We start from the raw sequence: 7,796 nt of genomic DNA, 5'->3' as shown, positions 1-7,796 counted from the left end.
AGGTTAGTGGGACTAATCCCATCTCTATAACTGGCTTGGAGGCTGTGCCTGATACGCATCATCTCTGTATTCTGTACCCATTCTGGATTCTCTCTTTCTTTGGCTGGCACCTCTGTGTATCTAGATGGCTTATCTAGTTTTTATACGTGATGTGTCTGAGCCCATGGTGACCAACCCATTCTTAGGATTTAGCAATTGCATTTGTCCATTTACCATCAAAATTGGGTAGAGAAGTACCCAGAGATGCCACAGTGGATTACCTAGTTGCCAAACCCAGTTTTCACTCCCCCCTTATGGAAGAGCCATCCTATCTTCTTCTAATGGTCAGGGTTAAGTTCTTCAACAGGTTGATGACACCTTTCTTCAACTTCTAGTACTGTGGTACAGGGAGCTCAGTGACCAAGTGGCAGACATAGTTTAAAGTTTGGCTTAGTCTGTATAGAATCCACCTGCAATTCAGGAGACCCTGGAGACCCAGGTTCAATTCCTGGGGTGGGAAGATCTCCTAAAGACCAAGGTTCAATCCCTGGGGTGGGAAGATCCCCTGGAGAAGGAAATGGCTGTCTACTCCAGTATTCTTGCCTGGAGAATCCTATGGACAGAGGAGCCTGGTGGGCTATAGTCCATGGGGTTGCAAAGAGCTGCACATGACTGAGGAGCTAAGCACACATGCATGCAATATGTTTCTTTAATGATTTCCATTTTGCAAATGAGGACCTTTAAACCTGTGGGGCACAGCTGTGACAACAGGATGCTCATGTTCCCAAGTGGATCGCTGGGATGCTAGGAAGCAGGCCACCTGGTTCCCAGACCCGTGTACTCTACATACTGAGGACATGGGATCACGAAGTCGTCATTGTGTTAAGGTATGCACTGTGTCTGAGAGGATAGCACCTCATCCTTTCAGAGTATCACCTCCAAGCTGGTGCCAGTTCTGCACTTCTGAAAGGTCTTTCTGCTGCCTAATCAGTTTTATAGGTGGAGTGGTGCAGTATATAATGGGATCCTAAGTTCAGGTGCTCTCTGCCACCTCTGCTTTAAATAAAGTTTCTTGGTACAGTCAATATTATATGGCATTTCATGCTAGTGGATCAAACATTCCAAATGCTGTTGGTTAGTAGTGCTGGTCAAGGTCTTTTGGGTAGGAAAGGCAAACCCACATTGGGTTTGGATTTCCTGTGAAAATGAATTGCTGTTCCTTTTAGCATGGAAGAGATTCAGTGCAGGAAACTTAGCACCAATGTCTTATTGGTCTCCTCTAGTGACAGGGCCACATCAGCGGCTGCCTGTTATATTAGTCTCTGTTGCTAGCAGGTTGAGCATTTGGCAGCATCAGTAGGGAGCATCGGTAGCTAGACTGGCATTGCTGACTGGTGTTTCATGCTGTCAGGTTCATGAATAGCCTCTAACTCTATTACCATAGCTACTCTATTCAGAAGCCTGTTATGCTGGCCCTGGGATGACTACTAACAGTGGCTGGGAGAATTATTCGGTCCATTTAGTTGTTTATTGCTTATTCCATGGTGGGTGCCCTCTTGTGGGCATAGGTAGCAATAAAGACTTCCTTACTTTGTGATCCTTCCATACTTCCATTTGGGGCTTCCCAAGTGGCACAGTGGTAAAGAATCCACCTGCCAATGCAGGAGATACAAGAGATGGGGGTTCAATCCCTGGGTTGGGAATATTCCCCTGGGGTAGGAAATGGCAACCCACTCATTCTTGCCTGGGAAATTCCATGGACAGAGGAACCTGGTGGGTTATAGTCCATGGGATCACAGAGTTGGATCAGCACCTGATTGATCTGCACATGTGGAGCATACTTCCATTCACATATCACTTCCCCTGGCCTCCGTCCACAATCTTCCAAACTTCCTAGGTTCTGACCAACAAGCCACGTTCCTTATCACTGCCATGGGTCATGTGTATTCTCACCTCAGGCCACTTCTTTCTCCATACAAAGTAGATGAACAACTTCTCCCTCTGAAGTCTACATATTGGGAGAACTTTCTCTTACCTCTGTCTTTGGTGTCACCTTTGAGTGAGGCTAGGAAATGGCAACCCACTCCAGTGTTCTTGCCTGGAGAATCCCAGAGACGGGGGACCCTGGTGGGCTGCCGTCCATGGGGTCGCACAGGTCAGACACAACTGAAGCGACTTAGCAGCAGCAGCATAATACGTCAGTGGCCCTCATTTATCTTGTAGCATCATACTGAACTGATGCAGCCATGATCCAAACTTCACTTAAACTTTTTCATCCCCTGCCAGAGTGATCCTGCACCCCATGTAGTCATAGGTATGAGCTTAGAGACAGGTGTTGGTGCAGTTGTGGGGATAACACAGGGGGCGGGGCTCTCTGCTTATTCAACTTGTACCTGCCTGCAGTCCTGCTCTTGCCTGATCCTGGTAGACCACTTCCATCTTACATCAAATTGCCATTGGTTCCTCTGGACCTTACAAAACATAGATCTCTCCAGATGGCTAGCAGGATCTAGCCCATAATGGTAGTTCTGGCCACATGGCCTCTTCATGTTCAATGGTCAAATTCTTTATCTCAACAAGGAACATTGTGTCAAATAAATTACAGTTATCTGTTAGAGAAAGCATAGCCTTGCTCTAGATGCCTAAGAGTTTGTGTTGTGATTCTTTTATCCAAGTTTGGTGTAAAGTCTCTATGATGGACAGTCCATGACTCTGCTGGGTCATATGGCCCAAGTGGTTGGCTTCCTGCAGTGTGGTCTCAATTCCTGTTCTAGGCCTTACTTGGAGCTGAAAGACTTTTATTGCTCAGTAATTGCGTCAGAGAAGCATCCCAGGAGTGGAATATACTGCCTCTAGAATGTGGAGAGGTTTACCAGGCATTTTTTCCTTCCTTGTAGTGGAAAGTACATGATACAATAATATGAGCTTTAATATAGACAGGGTGTTTCAGCCCAAATTCTTTGTAAGAATGGTGGTCCCCTCATTCTTTGAAAGTTGGATTTCTGTCATACACATCTTAATAATGTACTTGCTAGTTCTTATCCACCCAATTGGATTAATGAGGTATCATCAATATAGTGGAATAATGTGATGTTCTGTGAAGAGTCCAAAGTGTTCAGGTCCTTTTACACAGTATTAAGGGGAAGGGTCACCTTGGGGCAAACTTGTATCCATGTTCTTTTCTCCATTGCACATAGATGCAAACTCTTTCTGAGCCTACTTTTGATAAAGAAAGAAAAGAGCACATTTGCCAAGTAAGTGGGTATCCAAATACCACGCGCTTAAGGCTGTGTAACCAGCAAAGAGCCGACATCTGGGAAAGTAGCTGCAACCAGGGTTACTATTTGGTCAGATTTGCTGCATATCATCATCATATATCACAGTCCGTCTAGTTTTTGGAGGAGTCAGAATGGTGCATGAAATGTGGTATGATGGGGACCATCACCCTTGCATTCTTCAGGTCTTCAGGGTAAGTTATCTCTAACATTGCCTTCTGGGGTAAAATACTATTTTGATTTATTATCTTAGCCAGAGGATAAGATTTAGAGGCTTCCGCTTGGATTTCTCAGTTGATAAATCTTATTCCACAGTCCAAGGAACCATATGTGGATTCTGTCAATTATCAAGTATGTCCATTCTTATTGCACATTCAGGTATCAGAGAAATGACCGCTGGGTGGATCTTTGAATAAGTGGACCCATTGTAATTTGGACCTGGGACAAGACTCCATGTATTACCTGGTCCTCAACCCCCCCCCACCCCCACAGAGAAGGCAATGGCACCCCACTCTAGTACTCTTGCCTGGAAGGTCCCATGGGCGGAGGAGCCTGGTAGGCTGCAGTCCATGGGGTCGCTAAGAGTTGGACACGACTGAGCGACTTCACTTTCACGTTTCACTTTCATGCACTGGAGAAGGAAATGGCAACCCACTCCAGTGCTCTTGCCTGGAGAATCCCAGGGATGGGGAACCCTGGTGGCCTTCCGTCTGTGGGGTCGCACAGAGTTGGACACGACTGAAGTGACTTAGCAGCAGCAAACCCCTCCACTCTCATAGAGTGGCCTTGGAGATACCAGATTTCATTGTCCTCAAAATGCCTCATTACTCTCATTTTCCTATTTTCCTATTCTTTTGTAAAATCAAGACCTAAAAAAGGCATAAATGTCCTTATAAAGGCATAAATGCCATCTTTTAACAAGGAAGAGTGGGTCACTGCTGCAGGTCTAGGAAGTCCATGGGTATTTGGAGATTCTAGATTTCCAAGTTCATCACCACACATGTCCCTATCCCCAGACTCAGGGTTCCATTCCTTCCTAATTGTGGAGTATCAGTTCCCCAGGGACTGAGAATTCGACCTCCTCTGGAATTCTGCTGCAGCTATCATTAAGTTGCCCTGGTCCTCAGCTTTCTGTTTCTCCAGTTGCAAAAGAGAAGTTCTCTTTAAATACATCTGAAGAGGCCTACTGACTTTCACACTTAACCTTTAATTGATGATTAATCACCCACAGCCTTTCACTGTCATTCCTCGCGTCAGTAACCCCCAACAACAGCTATTCAACTTCATGGTCTGTGTCTTTCATGTTCCTGAGATATCCTTCCTTGTGCATTTCATTACACCAGCGTCTTATCCAGTTTGCCGCTTATGGAAGTTACAACAGTTGTACCACGGGAGCATGCCAGGAGTCACTCATACCTCTCACCCCAGTGATGGGGTCTTCACTGCCAGTTAGCTGGTGGGTTATCTGGCTCCAAAATTTAGAGTCTGTTTCTGAGAACTCATGGGACCAATTGTCTTGGGTCTGAATTTCTTAAAATTTTTTAAAAATTTTATATTAGAATATAGTTGATTAACAATGTTGTGTTAGGTTCAGGTGTACAGCAAAGTGACACAGTTACACATAAAATGTATTCAAATTCTTTTCCCATTTAGGTTATTGCAGAATACTGAATTGCCTGTGCTATACAGTAGGTCCTTGCTGGTTATTTTAAATATAGCAGTGTGTATATGTCAGTCACCCTCCCAATCTATCCCTCCCCCCACCCTTCCTTCAGTAACCATATATTCATTCTCTAAGTCTGTGAGTCTGTTTCTGTTTTGTAAATAAGTTCATTTGTATCATTTTTTTAATATTCCTTGTAAATAAGTTCATTTGTATCGCTATTTTTCAGTTCAGTTCAGTCGCTCAGTCGTGTCTGACTCTTTGCGACCCCATGAATCACAGCACGCCAGGCTTCCCTGTCCATCACCAACTCCCGGAGTTCACTCAAACTCATGTCCATCGAGTCGGTGATGCCATCCAGTCATCTCATTCTCTGTCATCCCCTTCTCCTGCCCCCAATCCCTCCCAGCATCAGAGTCTTTTCCAGTAAGTCAACTCGTTGCATGAGGTGGCCAAAGTATTGGAGTTTCAGCTTTAGCATCAGTCCTTCCAATGAACACCCAGGATTGATCTCCTTTAGAATGGACTGGTTGGATCTCCATTCAGTCTAAGGGACTCTCAAGAGTCTTCTCCAGCACCACGGTTCAAAAGCATCAATTCTTCGGTGATCAGCTTTCTTCACAGTCCAACTCTCACATCCATACATGACCACAGGAAAAACCATAGCCTTGACTAGACGGACCTTTGTTGGCAAAGTAATGTCTCTGCTTTTTAGTATGCTATCTAGGTTGGTCATAACTTTCCTTCCAAGGAGTAAACGTCTTTTAATTTCATGGCTGCAATCAGCATCCGTAGTGATTTTGGAGCCCCCCAAAATAAAGTCTGACACTGTTTCCACTGTTTCCCCATCTATTTCCCATGAAGTGATGGGACCAGATGCCATGATCTTTGTTTTCTGAATGTTGAGCTTTAAGCCAACTTTTTCACTCTCCTCTTTTACTTTCATCAAGAGGCTTTTTAGTTCCTCTTCACTTTCTGCCATAAGGGTGGTGTTATCTGCATATCTGAGGTTATTGATATTTCTCCCGGCAATCTTGATTCCAGCTTGTGCTTCTTCCAGCCCAGCATTCCTCATGATGTACTCTGCATATAAATTAAATAAGCAGAAGATTCTGTATATAAACAATATCATGATATTTGTCTTTTTTTGTCTGACTCAGTATCATAATCTCCAATCCATCCGTTTGCTGCATAGGGCATTATTTCATTCTTTTTTATAGCTGAGTAATAATATTCCACTGTGTGTTTATACATGTGTGTGTATAATATATATGTGTTTTTGTGTGTGTTAGTCACTCAGTCGTGTCCAACTCTTTGCGACCCCATGGACTGTAGCCTGCCAGGCTCCTCTGTCCATGGTATTCTCCAGGCAAGAATACTGCAGTGCGGTTGCCATTTCCTTCTCTAGGGGATCTTCCTGACCCAGGGATTGAACCCATGTCTTTTATGTCTCTTGTGTTACAGGTGGATTCTTTACTGACTTAGCCACTAGGGCAGCCATATGTGTACGTATGTATATGTACACACACAGAGCATCTTCTTTATTCATTCCTTTGTCAATGGACATTTAGGTTGCTTCCATGTCTTGGGTATTGTAAATGGTGCTGCAATAAACACTGGGGTACATGTATCCTTCCAAACCATGTTTTTCTCCAGATATATGCCCAGGACTGGGATTGCTGGATCATATAGTAGCTCTGGGTTTAGTTTCTTGAAACACACTTGGAGGTAGATACGTGCATGTAGGGAGCTTTGGGGGATTCTCCTGGGAGAAATACCTGTAAAGGAGTGAGGGTAGCAGGATGGGGCAGAGGGAGGTAGAAGTGCGGTGCTGTTGCCAGGGAACTGGCAGTATTGTTTGAAATGAAGCCAAGAGGGCCTGGCTTTTGTACCTGCTCAGGGACCGATCAGGATGTGGGTTGTCTCAAGGGATGGGGTCTAGCATTGGTGGAGTGGCTCCCATTGGCTGAGGACAGTGCTCAGGGAGAGACTCGTCTGTGAGCCCTCAGCAGAAAATCCTCCCCACACCCCTTGGCTTGGGTACTGTACTGGGGGCCTTCAGAACTGACTCTTCCAGGCCACCACAGCATCCCCTCTGCTCTATGAGTACGATGACTTGAGAGAGGATCAGGAGAACTGAGAATGTGCACAGAGGGAGAACTCTTGGTGGTTGCCCATGCCTTGGCCAAGAGAAAAGTTGGGGTAAGGATAGTGAAAAACTGGCAGGACCAACAAATTGTAGGTTCCGGAGGAGCTGAAGGGTTGTTGGAGTTAGAGCAAGTGGTAGAAATTAATCTGAAAAGATAATTAAGGGTTAGCATATGAAAAGCCCTATGCATCTAGCTAAGGCATTTGGCTTGTCTCATAGAAAATAGGTAAGTGATGGAGATTTAAAAACACCAATTGTCTTAATCATATGTGATTTAGAAAGAGTAAACTTGCAGTGGCTCACATACCATACAGTCTAGAACAAGGCCACCTGATTAAGATGCTTTTGCAATAATCCAGGCTTGGTTCTGGCTTCAAATGCTAGATATTTGTGTCAGAAGCTGCCAAATGCCTATCCAACATCTAGCCTTCCTCATTTCTTAGGAAAGGCTGCAAAAGTAAAGCTTTTGAGAAATCTATATTGAGATAGGTAAATCAGCTGAAGGCAAGTGTAGAAAGCAGGCTTATGTTCCCCAAAGATGTCCAGGTGCTAATCCCTGGGCCTTTGAATATATTACCTTACTTGGAAAAGAAGGATTAAAGTTGTAGATAGGGTGTTGCTTATCCGCTCCATCCTAGATTATCCAGGTGCGCCCAACGTGATTTCATGGATCCCAAAAAGTGAAAGAGAGGGAAGGATTCAGAGTGATGCAACATAAGAGGGACTCAGC

Source organism: Moschus berezovskii, chromosome 14 (genome assembly GCF_049115385.1).
Source record: "Moschus berezovskii isolate FMDL1 chromosome 14, NW_MosBer_1.0, whole genome shotgun sequence".
Lineage (NCBI taxonomy): Eukaryota > Metazoa > Chordata > Mammalia > Artiodactyla > Moschidae > Moschus > Moschus berezovskii.
Note: the sequence above shows the minus strand (reverse complement) of the source record.